Source organism: Chiloscyllium punctatum, chromosome 22 (assembly GCF_047496795.1).
Source record: "Chiloscyllium punctatum isolate Juve2018m chromosome 22, sChiPun1.3, whole genome shotgun sequence".
In the NCBI taxonomy this organism is placed as follows: domain Eukaryota; kingdom Metazoa; phylum Chordata; class Chondrichthyes; order Orectolobiformes; family Hemiscylliidae; genus Chiloscyllium; species Chiloscyllium punctatum.
Window position 1 is genome coordinate 48,915,343 of NC_092760.1, and position 16,024 is coordinate 48,931,366.

The 16,024-nt window shown below is 39.8% G+C and overlaps 1 protein-coding gene across 6 annotated transcripts in view; it reads right to left on the bottom strand.

Annotated features, from left to right (window-relative positions):
* The window catches only part of LOC140493615 (serine/threonine-protein phosphatase 6 regulatory subunit 3-like), a 135,984-nt gene that overhangs the window by 107,990 nt on the left and 11,970 nt on the right, over window positions 1-16,024 (bottom strand). For 5 of the 6 annotated variants that reach the window (XM_072592248.1, XM_072592247.1, XM_072592246.1 and 2 more), the window contains exon 2: window positions 956-1,038. The exons of the other annotated variant lie outside the window; for it this stretch is intronic. The gene's annotated coding sequence lies outside the window, so the exon portion shown is untranslated. The remainder of the gene's footprint in view (window positions 1-955; window positions 1,039-16,024) is intronic. 6 annotated transcript variants of the gene reach the window in all.

Consider the following 16,024-nt stretch of genomic DNA (forward strand, 5'->3'; position numbering starts at 1 on the left):
AGATAATCGAATGCCAGATAATATAGTTTAGCCAACCATTGGGACCTTGCAATCTTGCCAGATAATCCAACATCCAGCATTCAATTATCCGAATGATCAAGTTTCCTCTGTATATCACCGTTCCTTTACTGTTGCTGGGTCAAAATTCTGGAATTCCTTTCCAAAGGGTATTGTGGGTCAACCTACAGCACATGAACTGCAGAGTTTCAAGATGCAGTTCACCATCACGTTCTCATGAGCAACTAGGATGGACCATAAATGCTGGCCAGCCATTGATATCCACATCTCATGAGTTCATATAAAAAGTTCACAAATATTCCATTACATCCTGTGTAGAAGCTTTCCTTAAAAGGCTTGCATGTCCAAGTGCTCAGAAAATACACCTCTGGTGATTCTGCTTTTGCATTCATTCAATCATAAAGCCATCCTTTTATTGTTTTACTTGTCCCATCACCTTTTCTTTTAAAATATGCATCACCATCCCTTTTGTAATTTAATCTCTTCTGCTTTTCACCCTCCAAATGTTCCACGCTTCTGTGTTATATCTCTAACATTTTCCAGTTCAGATAAAAAAAAAGTCACCCACTTGAAACATTAACTCAGTTTCTAGCTCCACAGATGCTACCTGAGCTATTTCCAGTACTTGTATTTTTATATCTCTTGTAAATTATCTGTGTCATTGTTCTGTAAAGTCCAGATTTGAGAATAAAAAACATTAAAGTAATTTAGTTCTTGTACCAAAAGTCTCTAAAACTTCCTCCAAGAGAAATGTTCAATTAAAATGACAGGCTCTATCGCCAAAAATGAAGTGGAAAACTAGAAAAATAACATTAATAACAAATCATATGCTTTAGTTTTTAGGCTTTTCAAGCAAGGTAATCTTTTTAGTCATTTTCTTTTCAAATGATAGTTTACATTGAAGTATGACATTTGAAGACATTGCAGAATAACTCACCTGTTCTGGGAACACCACTACACAATGGACGTTCTGGCAAGATTAAGGAGAGACGAATCCATAAGATTTATCTAAAATGTATACTGCAACCAAAAACATAAGGTCAATGTCTGGGCAGGAAATTAGCTCTAGTAACACAAATGACTAATTCTCTATAATTAATAACTTGGGGGTGGATTGGAGAACACAAATCAAAGCATTTTCCTACATTGCTTTCTCTTCTTTGATGGAGGCATTCAAAAATTCATTTGCATTCTCCTAAATTCAGCAGTTAAAGTTTTATGTTGTGAAATTTAATGAAAACTTGGACAACAGTTGCACTCAAATAGTCACTATAAAACTTTTACCTGAAAACAGCTGGCGAACTAATGCCAGTTACACAACAAATGTCATAGCTGAACTCCTAAGAATTATTTTACAGCCCCGCCTGCACCTCCCTACCAGAGTTTTTTTAAAGACTTTGCTGTCAAAGTTCATTTACCTTTGTCTTTAGATTAAGGTATCAGCTTCATTCATTAGAACTGCATATTAGACAAAGTGCCACAAATTATAGCAGCAACCAATTAAAATCTACACAAAACATGATCATTTGGCATGATTTTAAGTCCACAATTCAAATCAAAAGGTATTGTTTTCCCCCATAAAGCAGCAGAAAGAAGCATTTACAGGAATTCCCTATCTTTGGTGAAGAGCACTCCCATTCATATACAAGGAATTTATGTAAACTAAGATTTATTGACCTCAATAAACACAAAACTGTTTATAACTGAGTAATCCCTTTCAATAACTAGTACAAGAAAGAAAATAACACAAGTAGGTATTGTTTTGAGATTCAGGAGAAGACATACAATTGGAATACAGAAAACAAATTTGATATGCTTAAAAAGGGTCTTTTTTATTACAAGTAACATAATATAATTCTTCAAGTTTGTACTGAAGCTTTAGGAGCATCATATTTTTAAAGTAGATGTTCAACCAGGACAACTCCCATTCATCTTTGAAAATCAAAGTGGTGAAATGGTCAAACAAAATACAAAAATATTGAAAAGCACTAAGCAGGTAAAGCAGCATCAGTGGATGCGTTAAGAATGTTGACACAGATACCATCATTATATGTGGGGACACCTCCCACTACATACGTGGCTGGCACTCATGTGACTGCCAACATGGTCTATCTCAGATACTGCAGGCAAGAATGCCTGAGGCACAGTATATTGGTGAGACTAAGCAGAGGTTACGACAATGGATGACTGGACATTGCACAACAATCAACAGACAGGAGTGTTCCCTCGGAGGACACTTCAGCAGTCCGGGACATTCCGCATCAGACCTTCAAGTGACCATCCTCCAAGGCGGATTTTGGGACAGGCAACAACACAACGTGGCCAAGTAGAGGCTGATAGCCAAGATTTGCACCTATGAGGATGGCCTCAACCAGGACTTGAGTTCATGTCACATACAAGTGACCCCACTGCACTACAGACACTTCGACAGACACGCACACTCATGCAGATTCTCTCCCATACGCTCATACATACACTCCCACATGCACCCGCTCACAGACTTAGACCCCTTAACACACACTCTCAGACACGCTACCCGACCCCACGTGCACACACACCCACGTAAGTTTGTGGGGTGAATTTGTACTTACAGAATTACATTTTACTCTGCTCAAAAACTGCATGAGTCCATGTAACATTCTGTAAATCCCTTTTTTTGATGAGGATCAGTCTGAACACTGGGGCATAGACAGCCTCACACAGGGCACTTCACACCTGCAATGCATTATGTGGACCAACATGGGACCTACGGTTAAAATTCCCTTGAGAATGTAACTTTAAAAAAGTTCTGGAATTTACATATGAAAGAACTGAAACCAACATGCCCATTCTAAAAGATGAGAGACTTATCAAACAATCCAGGTCTTTTTTAATATATAATTTCAGTTACATCACATTGTAAACTTCTGCTATAAAGTCTGTGTGCTACGACCTTATACTCCACGACCACCTAATGAAGGAGCAGCGCTCCAAAAGCTAGTGCTTCTAAATAAACCTAACGGACTATAACCTGGTGTTGCGTGACTTTTAACTTTGTACACCCCAGTCCAACACCAACAGCTCCAAATCTGTGTACACAGTCAGTTCTAATATAGGGTGATCAATCTAAATTGTCAATTCCTCACACGGTCATACTAAACCATGTTACACAACTGCTATAATTCCCTGTTCTCCCACAACCTTCAATTTATAATTCTCAATAATCAGGAACTTCCAAAAACTAAAGTACATTCAGCACCAAAATGTGCATGACTAGTAGTTATTTATGTAGATCGCTTGCATAATTAGTTGAAACATACAATGTTAGAACTCTAAAATTTGTGTACAACTCTATTCAAAAAAATTCACATTCTCTGCACATCTCTCCACTTTCTTTTGCCAAATCCATTATAAGAATCAACTGCTTACCAATCAAAACAGTGACAACTTGGTCTTTTGCATCTGCTGTGACACAAGTTGAGCATCTTCATTATCTTCTTTGCCATTTTCACACATCCAAGACTGCACTATAGGCTTCCCCTCTGAAGTGTATTCTATCTGTACATGTTCACTTTTATGCAGTTAATCAAGTAGAAAGAACCCCAAATAGCACAGTCAACATTTTCATATTAGGAGTTACAGTACATTACACTCCGCATTTCCTGAAAATAAGGAACTGCTTTTTCAACCCTCCCTGATCATTCCAACTTGCAGCACATCTTGCTCCTTCTCTCTTAGAATCCACTCCCAAGCCCTCATTTACAGCAAGGGTCTAAAAGAAAAACTGTAAATAGGGAAGGTGAGCGCTGAAGAGAAGTTGAAACAATTATGCTAAGAGTAGCAAGAGGATTTTGGGAGTTAGGTTTAAAGTAGCCAATAGGTTCTTCATGTAAAAATACAGGTCAGGATGTATTCCACCCATACCAATTTGTTTTCTTATTGGAAAACGATTTTAGTTTAGGATGTTTTGTACTAATGAACATCGAGTGCTAAACAAACTAAGTGTACTTGACACTTCACAAGAAATTACATCTGTCGCACTTTTCCGTTCTGTCAGCCTAAGCTTTCTTTACCTCCTCCTCATTGTTTGTCAAACATCCTGACTTTGCGCTAATGTGTACTATATACATTACAAACTCAGTTTAAGATACCTTAGTTACCACAAGATCGAAGGTCCACAAACTTTAACAGAAACAACTTGGAAATAATTTGAGGTTTATAGAACAATGAATAAACTGTACAGTAGCGCCTCGAAATATGAACGACCCCGTTCACGAACAAATCGGTTTATGAACAGGATTGTACGTAAAATTTTGCTTCAACGTAGATACGAAATTCGAGGTATGAATGCAAAAAGCCCATGCACAACCCAAGTGTTTTCATTGTTCTGCTTTGCTACATGCGCTTTGAACGCAAAAGCTCTCGGGTCCCGCATGATCTCATTCAGTTCGTCTTTGGCGTGCGCGCTGTGAACATCATTCGTTGCTACGTCCAAGCATTCTTACCCTATCCGAAAAACGGGAAAAATGGATTCAGTTCGCAAACCGGGTCCCGGAACGGATTAAGTTCGTAAGTCGAGGCGCTACTGTACAGGGTTTAATTCGACCAATTACCTCAACTAAACAGATTAGGTAGGATTGGGGTTGTACATAATAGTCATACAAGGCAAAACCATTTTAAATGTGTATTTTCTGGATAGCAGTACATTTCAAACAGGTTTCTGGCTCAAGTGATGAATGATGATTTACTGAATGCTTTCAGGAGATCAGAATCTGCTACTGGCTGGTACAGTGGTCATTTTATATTGCTACAAGATGTGATTTTAAACTGGGAAAATAGATTGAAGAGCAATTTGTCAGTTTCTTCCCCACCCCCCCACTCCCCCAACCTTGAGCTGACCCAGAATTGCACTTTAACCTCTTCCAGGAGATGTCATAACTCCTGATGGTCTGTATTGTGATGCACTCAAATTCATAACAATGTGGGATAGGGTGGATAGACCAGTGAATCTTTTATAGGTCTATGAAATTTACATTTGTTCATAACCAAAGTGACTGACCACTGAATTACTATTCAGTGGCACTAAACAATGAAGCAAGCTAATTGTTAAACAAATCAGTTTTGGAAATTCATGGTTTCTATGCGCGGACAGTAAAGAGATGCTAAAACAATGTAAGGACACCTAACCAGTCGACGGCTGGAGGAAGAACACCTCATCTTTCACCTTGTGACCCTGCAAGTGCACGGGATTAGTGCGGATTTCACCAGTTCCCTCATTTCACCTCCCCCCCCCACCTTAGCCCCGTCCCAAGCCTCCACTTGCCATCGCTCTCTGGATCTGTCCATCGCCTTTCACATCTATCCATTCCACCCTCCTCTCTGGCCAATCACCTTTCCCACCCATCTTCATCTACCTATTGCATTCTCAGCTACCTTCACCCTAGCCCCAACTCCCCCCTCTCAGTCCCCCTGCCCAAAAGCCTCATTCCTGATGAAGGGCTAATGCCCGAAATGTCGTTGCTCCTGATCCCCACATGCTGCCATACCTGCTGTACTTGTCCAGCACCACACTCTCGACAAAGGACACACCTCAGTCCACACAAAATCTGTCGAATCTCAACACTCCAAAATTTGTCACTCAAAAATTAACTACAAACATTAGTACATCCTATATCTTATTAAAGTTTTTTAATACTTTGCCAACATTGAGAGACTATTCCCTTCTCAAAAGTATCCGTGTTAATTCTATTGTATATTTATGAGAAGCCAATGACGTCACATTGCTAATTTCTAATTGATCTGTTAGAAAGTAAAAGAATAGTGAAAAAAATAATCAAACTCTATGGTTACCTTCAGGCTCTCATTCCATCTACCTCCAAAGAAAGGTCTAATGGCTTACAGATAACTATGACTGCACAACATAATGCTCCCCCAACCATTGGAGGGGTACTTATACAAGGAGAGGGACAAAATGCAATATGGAACTAATGCGTACAGAAGTTAAGATTAGGTCAGTTATTAGCCAAATCCAACAATAAACTTTCAGCAGGAGAAACCTAACATATAAAAGGTTGAATTACAACAAAGTTTTACACATCCTTCAGGTATTTGCAAATTTAGATTAAATCAATGCTGCTTACAGCTGAAAATGTGTTGCTGGAAAAGGGCTGATGCCCGAAACGTCGATTCTCCTGTTCCTTGGATGCTGCCTGACCTGCTGTGCTTTTCCAGCAACACATTTTCAGCTCTGATCTCCAGCATCTGCAGTCCTCACTTTCTCCTCAATGCTGCTTACACTCTTGCAAAACCACGTTATTAATATTTAGGCATAAGGAATTGTCCACAAAGCTTACCGTCAAGTCACCAACAATCCTGTTCCTCATCAGTATTTCATTTGTTATTTCTTCACCACTATTTTGACCTCTCTGCACTTTCCTGCATTTGGAGCTTAGGAAAAAACAGCAATCTACATGCTTTTACTTCCTACACTTAACATATTCATCAGATTCTCCTCTCCCATATCATTCTTTATTAGGACCATAAAACAATGGAATTCAGTGTCTCTAGCTCTCTCATATCTTGTTCCGTGCACAATATTTGCTTTAAACATAGAAGTGCCTTATTTTGGTAGCATCCTACATCTATCAATCTCAAGGAGAGGTATTGCACAGATAATTAACCTTCCTCCATTAGGCCTAACTATGTACTTCAAGCTTAAATTTCTCATCAGCACATTGCACAATATGTATGAACTTATCAAATTAAGAACACTAACTATCCTTAAAATATATGCATATTCCATCTCTGACCCAGTTTGCATACACAAGCCAAATGTGTGCGCATACAAAACTGGCAAGTTAGACGCAGAATTGATGTCCAAATCCTCAACAGCATGAACCCATGGTATTGTCTATCAGATTTGGTGACTAAAGTATAAAGCTGGTCAAAACTAATAGGTTAAATAAAATGAAGGCAACGAGAACAAAGAGATATATTCGAGAAGATATGCATTTGAAGCATCATCACCTACACCATCACAGATCATGTGCAGAAATGTTGGATCAGGTTGGGTAAGTCTTTTTTGGCTGGCACAGTTAAAATAGGCTGAAAGGACTGAGTTATGACTTTATACAAGTGATGACTGCTTGACAAGAGGACAAATACACTCAAGCTAGTTGGACTCAAATGCCCATTTGTGGTGTAATATCTATTGTATTTGCGTTATTGATAACGCAATCAATCTACTCGGAAGTTATTTCTGATCTCGTCAACTATTTATTCATGTATACAAAGAAGTTAGTCAAGGTACTAAACAGTGATTTCAGTTGAGAGAAAGTGATCCTTTATTAAGTAGTCAGTATCTCAAATTAAGCAATATATAACTTTGTTATCCTGTACAAGAACAAGAATTATACATAGCAGTAAATACTGTGGTTGCAACATTTCATGTTGTGAATATTGTTGACTTCATCATTCAGTGAACTGGAAAACACTTTCTAATATGTACAATCAAATTAGAGTGGAATAAAACAGAAAACATTGGTCTAGAACTAAGAGATACATACATAAAAGCAAATGAAAAAGGTTTAAGACAAAATAGAAATTTATTTTTGAACACAAGAGTCATTGTGAAATTAAACCCATTCTAATAGGTGGATGAAGCAGGAATCGTGCTAACATTATTATGTTTGCTATGTGACTGAGGAAAATATCATGAAAAAAAAGGAACACAAACTGAGGTGATGCAGCTCACGAAGAGGTCAAAATTTATGTCCTAACTTCTTGGTGAGTCTTTGTAATGATGCAAAGAAGTTCAATGGTATGGTTCCCAACTCTCAACAAACCTTTGGGAAATTTTGACTCTTGTCCAGTTAAGAACAGATCATATTGGCTGAATTTTCTCAGTCTCACAAGGTCAAGACAGTTAGGAGAATGAGAGACATTCTCGATGACCAGAAAACAAAGTCTGATATTCTGCATAAGGTTTTAATGGCTAGATGAGAATCTTGCAACTGAGCAGCGAGGAGCCCATTTGTTTGCATTAACAGCTCACTTCTCACTTACATGCACATTGCTATTTTCCCAGGTGGCAGAGAGAAATTCGTTGACACCAATTCCCATCTTGCAACTCAGAAGTTAACTGGCAACTCCAGCTCACATTGGTCTTCTCCAGGCACCTATTCTGGCAAGTATTCCCCAAAATCTTAAGGCTCACATTCATGCAACTTTAAAAAAAATGTTCATGGCCTCCAAGCGTCACCAACAAGGTGTTACTCACTCCAAAAGTGCTTGAGAGGAGAGATACTAAATGAGGATTCTGCATCAGCATTTACTGTGGAAAAGGAGGTGTAAGATATAAAATGTAGGGAAAATAGATGGTGACATCTTGAAAAATGTCCACATTACAGAGGTGGGGGTGCTGGATGTCTTAAAACACATAGAAGTGGGTAAATCCCCAGAACTTGATCAGGTGGACCCTAGAACTCTGTGGGAAGCTAGGGAAGTGATTGCTGGGCCCCTTGCTGAGATATTTGGATCATCCGTAGTCACATGTGACGTGCTAGAAGACTACAGGTTAGCTAATGTGGTGCTATTATTTAAGAAAGGTGGTAAAGAAAAGCCAGGGAACTAAAGACTGGCGAGCATGACATCAGTGGTTGGCAAGTTATTGGAGGGAATCCCAAGAGACAGGATTTACATGCATTTGGATAGGCAAGGACTGATCAGTGATAGTCAACATGGCTTTGTGTGTATGAAATTACGTCTCATGAACATGACTGAGTTTTTTGAAGTCATAACGGAGAGGATTGATGAGGGCAGAGCAGCGGACATGATCTATATGGACTTCAGTAAGGCATTCAACAAACTTCCTCATGGTTGACTGGTTAGCAAGGTTAGATGTCATGGAATACAGGAAGACTAGCCATTTGGATACAGAACTGGCTTAAAGGTAGAAGACAGAGGGTGGTGGTAGAGAGTTGCCTTTCAGACTGGAGGCCTGTGACCAGTGGTATGGCATAAGGATCAGTGTTGGGTCCACTACTTTTCGTCATTTATATAAATAATTTTGAAGTGAACATAGGAGGTATAGTTAGTAAGTTTGCAGATGACACCAAAATTGGAGGTGTAGTGGACAGTGAAGAAGGTTAACTCAAAATACAATGGGCTCACGATCAGATAGGCCAATGGGCCGAGGAGTAGCAGATGCAGTTTAATTTAGATAAACGCAAGGTCTTTTGCCTGGGATGGAGGAATCCAGAACTAGGAGGTTGAGGGTGAGAAGGCAAAGATTTAAAAGGGACCTAAAGGGCAACCTTTCCATGCAGAGAATGGTGCATGTATGGAATGAGCTGCCAGAAGTAGTGAAGGAGGCTGGCACAATTGCATCATTTAAAAAGACACCTGGATAGGTATATGAATAGGAAGGGTTTAAGAGGGATAATGGGCCAAGTGTTGGCAAATGGAACTAGATTAATTTAGGATATCTGGTCAGCATGGATGAGTTGGACTAAAGGGTCGGTTTCTGTGCTGTACATCTTTATAATGCTAAGTTGGTAGCGAGATGCCTTATTAAACTGCTGCAGTCCATCTAGCATAGGCACACCACAGTGCTGTTAAGCAGGAGTTTTGGGTTTCTGACCCAGTAACAGTGAAGACACTGGATTGTAATTCCAATGTATGGCTTAGAGGTGGTGTTCCCATGCATCCGTTGCTCTCGTCCTTCAAAGTGGTACAGGTTGCATGTTTGGAAGATGCTGTGACAGGACCCTTGGTAGTGTTGTTACAGTGCATCTTGTAGATGGTACACATTACTGTTACTGTGTCTTGGTGGTGGACAGAGTGAATATTTGGTTGACAGATTCTGCAAACTTTTCTTTCAAGCTTCTTAAACTGAAGCTAAAGTTCCAGAAAAGTAGAGTATACTCCATCAAATTCCTAACTTATGCCTACAGCATTATACATTTTAAATTCCCGCTGGTGATATCTGTGCCTCTGATAAGCTAAAACTGTGTACTTGAGAAATGCCAATTTTCTCCGTTATGAATAAAGCCTAAAATGAAAGAACCATGGATGCTGAAAATCAGAAACAAAATCAGAATTGCTGGAAAAGTTCAGCAGATCTGACAGCATCTGTGGACAGAAAGCAGAATCAAATCTTTTGGGCCCAGTGACCCTGCTTCAGAACTGATTGCGGCTAGGTAAAGTTTGGTACTTTTGCTGAAGGTGGGGCAAGGGTGGGTAGAGGGGGGAAAGGAGTAAACGATAAGTGGAGATGGAGCCCAGAAAGAAAAAGAGAGATTTAAAAAAAAGAGTTGGGCAGGCAAAGAAGTGATTAAGGTCAGCGTGGGAGAATGAATAGCTTCTAATGGGGACTGCTAGTGGCTGACAATGCATTAAATAATTAAAGCCATAGATTTCTTTAAAAAAAAAATTTCTATATTTCAGATTTTACCATAAACCTATCTGTTCAAATTTTGTGTTTGTAAAATGATTTAAAAAAAGCATACTCAGTAGTTTTAACTTTCTGCTTTGAAATGTGAGAATATCTTGGTGTCATTGGTTTTTAGCTTTTTTTGAGTGCAGCACTTTTGAGAAATTCTAGAGATGCCTTTTAGCTTATAGAATGAAAGCAATGCCAGCAAAGACAAAATCAACATCATGGAGACCACTAGATCTTTGCTGCCACCTTTCACAGAATTATTACCATAGGAAAGACTCAGCAACAACAGCAAACCATGGTGCACTATAGTTTAAAAAAGGGAGGAGAGGAATGTTCCATTTCTGATTTCACAGAAAGGACAGAGTTGATTGACTGGTACGTTAGTAGCTGTGTTTCTTTTATCCAAATGCAAGGAAATTAAAATGTTTGATTTTTAAAAGAGTAAAATAAACATGCAGTTGATTTCCCTATATTTAAGTGACATCAGAAGACAAGCAAGTAGCTGGCTAGTCTCTTCAAATAGTAAGGATTATGAGTTGTAATCAGTTATATTATTGAATAGATTGAGAAACGCTAGGGCAGTTCCTAACCTCCAGAGTACATATCAAGCGCTATGTGGTCCTGCAACCAGAATTTAAGAATCTAAGAAAGAAATTAGCAAGCAGGGCCTCAAACATAAAACTTCTGGATTACTCCTGGTACAGAAATAGAAGAATACAGCAGATCAACATGTGGCTGCAATATAGGAAAGAATAAAAATGAAGAAAAGTTGAAGACGAGACCATTACAGTGCTGGGGAAAGAAGGTCATCAGCATAGTCATAATGGGGACATTAGTTGTTTGAATATAGACTGGAATGGTAGAAAATGGGCAGCGACGGGCAAGAATTCCTAGAGTTTCCAGTCCAAAGAGAAAACAGACAATAAAAAAGACCTGGTTCGTGGGCATGTGGTGTAGATTACATACAGGAATAAAATTATTTTTAGATTAGAGTCATAACATTTAGATTTCGCTATGGAGAAGAACAAGGAACAATCCAAAGAAGGAATAATTCAAGGAGAAAGCCAATGGGATAAAAATGGATCTGACCTAAATAAGATGAAATCATCACAAAACCAAAAGTGAACAAGGCTGCCTTTATAAACAGTTTTGTCACAGTCAAGGTATATTCCCACAAAGGGGAAAGGTAGGACAAAAGTTCATAGTTCCTTGAATGGTGGAAGAGATACAGATCAAGATAAAAAGTGTGTACTTTTGATAAACACCAGGAGTATAATATGGCCATGAACTATGCTGAATACACAAGGTCCACAGGGGAAGAAAAAAATCAAAGGGAAACAAAGTGTGTGTATGAAGGAAAGCTGGTAGCTTACAGAAAAATGAATTTTCTTTTGGCATCTAAAAAGTAAGAACATTGAAAAGGGAATTGGACTGTTAAGAGACCAAAATGGGCAGTTCCGCATGGTTACTACATTACAGCAAAGACAGTAAATGGATATTTTAAATCTGTGCTTTTGGTTGAGAAAAAGAAGGAAGCATATGTCAGGTACAGACAGGATAGATCAAGTGAATCCTTAGAAGAGTTTAGGGCAGTAGGAGAAAACTTAAGAGGGCAATCAGGAAGGCAAAAAAGGGACACGAGATAGCTGTGGCAAATAGAATTAAGGAGAATCCAAAGGTTTTTACAAACACATTAAGGACAAAAGGGTGACTAGGGAGAGAATAGGGCCCCTCAAAGATCAGCAAGGTGGCCTTTGTGTGGAGCCACCGAAAATGGGGGAGATACTAAATAAATATTTTGCATCAGTATTTACCGTAGAAAAGAAAATGGAAGATATAGAATATAGGGAAATAGATGGTGACACCTTGAAAAATGTCAATACAACAGAGGAGGAAGTGCTGGATGTCTTGAAACGCATAAAGGTGGATAAATCCACAGGGCCTGATCAGGTGTACCCTAGAACTCCGTGGGAAGCTAGGGAAGTGATTGCTGGGCCTCTTGCTGAGATATTTGTATCATCGATAGTCACAGGTTAGGTGCCGGAAGACCGAAGATTGGATAACATGGTGCCACTGTTTAAGAAAAGTGGTTAGGAGAAGCCAGGGAACTATAGACCAGTGAGCCTGACCTCAGTGGTGGGCAAGTTGTTGGAGAAAATCCTGAGGGACAGGTTGTACATGTATTTGGAAAGGCAAGGACTGATTAGGGATAGTCAACGTGGCTTTGTGCGTGGGAAATCATGTCTCACAAACTTGATTGAATTTTTTGAGGAAGTAACAAAGAGAATTGATGAGGGCAGAGCAGTAGATGTGATCTATAACGACTTCAGTAAGGTGTTCGACAAGGCTCCCCATGGGAGATTGGTTAGTAAGGTTAGATCTCATGGAATACAGAGAGAACTAGCATTTGGATACAGAACAGGCTCAAAGATAGAAGACAGAGGGTGGTGGTGGAGGGTTATTTTTCAGTCTGGAGACTGGAGTGCCACAAGGATCGATCCTGGGTCCTCTACTTTTTGTCATTTACATAAATGATTTGGTTGCGAGCATAAGAGGTACAGTTAGTAAGTTTGCAGATGACACCAAAATTGGAAGTGTGGTGGATAACAAAGAAGGTTACCTCAGATTACAACAGGTTCTTGATCTGATGGGCCAATGGGCTGAGGGGTGGCAGATGGAGTTTAATTCAGGTAAATGCGAGGTGCTGCATTTTGGGAAAGCAATCTTAGCAGGACTTCAGCAGGACCAGCTTAATGGTGTAAGATCCTAGGGAGTGTTGCTGAACAAAGAGACCCTGGAGTGCAGGTTCATAGCACCTTGAAAGTGAAGTCGCAGGTAGATAGGATAGTGAAGGCGGCATTTGGTATGCTATGCTTTATTGGTCAGAGCATTCAGTACAGGAGTTGGGAGGTCATGTTGCGGATATACAGGTCATTGGTTAGGCCACTGTTGGAATATTGCGTACAGTTCTGGTCTCCTTCCTACTGGAAAGATGTTTGAAACTTGACAGGGTTCAGAAAAGATTTCCAAGGATGTTGCCAGGGTTGGAGGATTTGAGCTAAAGGGAGAGGCTGAACAGACTAGGGCTGTTTTCCCTGGAGCATCAGAGGCTGAAGGGTGACCTTAGAGGTTTACAAAATTATGAGGGGCATGGATAGGGTTAATAGACAAAGCCTTTTCTCTGGTGTCAGGGAGTCCAGAACTAGAGGGCATAGGTTTAGGGTGAGAGGGGAAAGATATTAAAGAGACCTAAGGGGCAACTTTTTCACAGAGGGTGGTACGGGTATGGAATGAGCTGCCAGAGGAAGTGGAGGCGGCTGGTACAATTGCAACATTTAAAAGACATTTGGATGGGTATATGAATAGGAAGGGTGTGGAGGGATGTGGGCCAGGTGCTGGTAGGTGGACTAGATTGGGTTGGGATATCTGGTCGGCGTGGACGGGTTGGACCAAAAGGGTCTGTTTCCATGGTGCACATCTCTATGACTCTGAGCAAGGAGACGCTGCCGAGGACATAGTGAAAATGGAGGTTATTTAGTTACTTGAAGAGTTTAAAAATGATGGGCAGTATCGGAAATACTGCCTGTACATATAAAGTTTATTTTTCAGTCTTTCCTCAACTTAGAGTAATCGAGAATTACAAATGTCACACCCTTGTTCAAAAATAGACTCATTAAAAAGGTAAGCTCTGGAATTTCTGGCCAGTTAGTTAATTCACGGTAGTGGGAAAGTTTCTAGAAACAATCATTTGGAACAAAATTAAACCGTATTTGTCCCAAATGCCAACTAATTAAGGAAAGCCAACATGGAAGCACTGAGACCAAATTACATTTGACCGACTTAGCCTTATTTTTCTTTGGATGTGGTAACAGAGAAGTTTGACAAGGGTAGTGCTGTTGATGTAGGACACGTGAAATTCCAAAAACATTTGGCAAAATGCTGCACAACAGACCTCAGCGCATGGTCAGCACTCACAGTAAAAAGGACAGTAGCAACACTGATACGAAACTGGCCAAGTGAAAGTAAATAGAAACCATAATAATTGATAACGAGGTTGAAGAACATAAGAACTATGAGCACGAGTAGGCCATCTGGCCCTTCATATAGTAGAGCTCCCAGCAGCCAGGGTTAGGTTAACTACATAAAACTCAATCATTGTGAATTAAGAGAAGGATAGCACAGAACTTCAAAAGGACACAATGGGCAGCCAAGTGACAAAATTAACTTAATGCAGAAGAGTGCAAAAGGATTAATTTTGGGAGAAATAATATAGAGTGACAAAAGAAAAGAGAGTATAATTCTAAAGGGGTTCCAGAAGTAACAGGAGCTGAAGGTCATGTGCATAAGTCACTAAAAATAGCAGAACAAGTGGAGAGGGCATTTAAACAAACCACATCCCAAGTGCCAATTAAGCATATAGTACAAAATCAAAGACACTATGATAAACTCACATAAACCTCTGGTTCGGCCTCAACTGAATAGTGTGTCCAGTTCTGGGCACCACATCTAGGAAAGGTATGTAAAAGATTCATGTGAATAGTTCTAGAGATGTACTCACTTAGATAGATAGGAGAAGTTGGGACTGCATTCTTTTGGAGAAGGTTGAGATGAGATCTGATGAGGTACTCAAAACAATGATTGGTCTGGATGAAGTAGATAAGGAGAAGCTGTTTATGGAGGTACAATCCAGTCTCATAGGGATAGACTTAAGATAATTAGCAAAAGTGAGAATGTGTATAGGGTATAAGCAGGTAGGGAAAGAGTTAAATTCGGAGTTTTGTGAAACAAGAAGTTCAGCTGAGCATGACTCAGATCAGATAAGAACTTACAGCTAACAATGGGGTGCTAGAGGCAAGGGTAATGGATTAACAACATGCAAAAGCAGGTAAAAACAAGGACTGCAGATGCTGGAAACCAGAGTCTAGATTAGAGTGATGCTGGAAAAGCACAGCAGATCAGGCAGCATGCATGGAGCAGGAAAATCAACGTTTCGGGCAAAAGCCCTTCATCAGGAATAGAAGGTAGAAAAGCAGTCATTATGTTGAGCCATTTAACAATATTGGAATGGGAGTGGGGGGAGGAGGGAAGAGATGATGGGACAACAAAAGAATCAATGTCAACAGGAGGAAAATCTTCCTCACGTAGCAAGTGGCAAGAATTTGGAATGAACTGTCCCAGAGTGTGTATTGGAGGCATGTTCAACTGAAGCATTAAAGACTAAATTTGGTTATTATCTGAAAAGAACGAATGACCTGCACAATGGGGAAGGCGGCCATGGAGTGGTGCAAGATGAACTGCCCCTTCAAAATGTCATAACAGTCAGTGTGAGCTGAAAACCTGTGCTGTGTGCATTCTATAAGTCAACAGTGAGAACTGCCACTTTATCACTAACTACAAAACACAGCCAATAGAAGTATATATGTAAGCTGTTCTCCTAAAATCATTTTTGCCCCATTCCATTCTCCTGTAAATCAGTATGGCATCTTTGCCATGGTCAATATAACAACTTGCAGTGATGTACCATACAATAGAGCTTCCCAAGGCACTTTCAGTCTTATAGAAAAAATGAGACTCAGGCACATAAGA